Raw genomic sequence first — 2,500 nt, forward strand, 5'->3', positions numbered from 1 at the left:
CTTTCCCAAGCCTTTCATAAGTGCCGAAATTGGAAAAACTGTTTCCTTAAATGTCACGTCTTATAAAGGTACAGGAAATTTACAATTCAGTTTTGTAAAAAAACGGTCCGACCGCTATAACTTTTCAACCATTCATGCCAATGTCCTGAATATTTTGGTGTCTTGTGCTAGCCATATAACTATTATTTTATGATAGAAATCACTTTCCCAAGCCTTTCATAAGTGCGACATAATGCGAAACACCGGTTCCTTACATGTCACGCCTTGTAAAAGTGCAGGAAATTTACAATTCAGTTTTGTAAAAAAACGGTCCGACCGCTATAACTTTCCAACGATTTATGCCAGTATCCTCAATATTTTGTTGGCTTGTGCTAGCCATATCAGTATTACTTTATGATAGAAATCACTTTCCCAAGCCTTTCATAAGTGCAAAAATTCGACAAAATGTTTCTTACATGTCACGCCTTTTAAAGGTGCAGGAAATTTACAATTCAGTTTTGTAAAAAAACGGTCCGACCGCTATAACTTTCCAACGCTTTAATGTCAGTGTCCTGAATATTTTGTTGGCTTGTGCTGGACGTGTAAGTATTATTTTTTGGCAGAAATCGCTATCCCTAGCCTTTCATAACTGACGCATAATGCAAAGAACTGTTTTCTTACATGTCACGCCTTGTAAAAAAGGTGCAGGAAATTTACAATTCAGTTTTGTAAAAAAACGGTCCGACCGCTATAACTTTGCAACGATTTATGCCAAGATCCTCAATATTTTGTTGTCTTGTGCTAGCCATATGAGTATTATTTTATGATAGAAATAACTTCCCCAAGCCTTTCATAGGTGCAGAAATTCGACAAACTATTTCTTACATGTCACGCCTTATAAAGGTGCAGGAAATTTACAATTCAGTTTTGTAAAAAAAACGGTCCGACCGCTATAACTTTCCAACGATTAATGCCAGTTATGAAAGGCTAGGAATAGTGATTTCTGGCAAGAAATAATCTTTATACGGCTAGTACAAGCCAACAAAATATTCAGGACAGTGGCAAAAACGCTAACTAACAACATCAAAATCAAAATTAAAATTGGGGGAAAAAGGAAATTAAGGAGAAATTGTTCTGGCCATTTATTATTAAAGTGTAATAGATCATTATTTTTTGAGTCAGTATACAGTAAACACCCGCATATAAGAACAAGTGGATTAAGAACATCAGGCTGAAATTTGGCCAATAAAGCACCACATAAATAAGAACAAATTCAGGCTGATAAATAAAACATGTTTTTAATGTAAAGGGAAAGGGTATTAGAATAAGGCAGCAATACAGTACGGTAACTTATATCAAAGTACTATGGTTTTCAGGACCATTACAAACTATAAAATCTATTACAAAACAGCATTGTATGTTAATTAAACCTGTAGTAATACATAATTTGAAGTATTTCTGAAACCAATTTTAAGAACATTTTAAGAACACTTTCAGGCTGATTTCTCACTAAGCACCCCTCAAATAAGAACACAATCAGCCTTAAACCTGAAAAAACTGTTCTTATATGTGGGTGAAGGTCTATTCGCTTCGATGGAAAACGCTAGTGCCCAGGCCCCTGCAGAAGGAAAGCAACGCGAAAGGGAGGAATTTGGAATTGTGGAGGGACACCTGGATGAACAAGAGCTATTACTGGATTCTAAAGCTACCGAGGGTGATGTAGAATATGTTTTAGGCTCTCGCCCACGTAAACTAACTGAAAAAGCACAAAGGAAAGGTACAATCGCCTTCAGAGGCAACAGACTGCAGCTTTGAAAGCTGTTACCAAGAAAAGGAATGAGCTGTCTACACTAATGATTGACACAAACAACCTTCATTTGGTCAAAGCTGAAATTACGGAGTTTGTTGGAAGATTACATTAATGCCTGTGACTCTCCGTTGAGTGAAGTACCACCGTGGGGAGGGTAGGGATAAGGAACAAGAACATCACGGTGCTAAGCAAAGGGACGTTCTGCAGTACCTTAATGAAGTTGCCGCTTGGATAACTCGTGCAGAGCAAAGTTTGTTCGAGAATCTAGATACATACAGCACAAATACGCAGTGTTCGAAGACCAGTTCGAGAATGTCAGCAAGGGTTAAAGAAAGTCAAACTAGCAGAATTACGTGCCGAAACGTCTGCTCAAGCAAAGACAAGCTCTTCGAGCTGCAGAGGAGAATTTAAACATTGAGATAAAAATAGCTAAGGCAGAGGTGAGAGAACAAGCGTTAAGGCAGATGAGCGAGGAGCAAGAAGTACTTTCTGATTCTAATTTACCGTCCACTATTGCATCATTCAGTGCCCTTCCGAAGCCATCGGACAACCCAGTCGTAGCATCATTACCGTCAGCTTCAATTTCGACTGACCCGATTGTGGACAACAAGGTGCCTGTTTCAACCACAACTGTTCACGTGGCAGGTAAGACCCAACTCACGTCAACTTTAATAGGTACATTGCGCAGTTCAGCCATGTCAAGCAAGAAGC

At 38.7% G+C, this 2,500-nt stretch overlaps 1 protein-coding gene across 1 annotated transcript in view; it reads right to left on the reverse strand.

The window, feature by feature from the left end:
* LOC137971595 (uncharacterized) overlaps positions 1–2,500 on the reverse strand; it is a 28,887-nt gene that overhangs the window by 877 nt on the left and 25,510 nt on the right. The window contains exon 4 of the mRNA XM_068818398.1: positions 1–2,500. This exon is cut by the window's left edge and continues 877 nt beyond it; it is cut by the window's right edge and continues 1,316 nt beyond it. The gene's annotated coding sequence lies outside the window, so the exon portion shown is untranslated.

This window comes from Montipora foliosa, chromosome 9 (assembly GCF_036669935.1).
Source record: "Montipora foliosa isolate CH-2021 chromosome 9, ASM3666993v2, whole genome shotgun sequence".
Classification (NCBI taxonomy): domain Eukaryota; kingdom Metazoa; phylum Cnidaria; class Anthozoa; order Scleractinia; family Acroporidae; genus Montipora; species Montipora foliosa.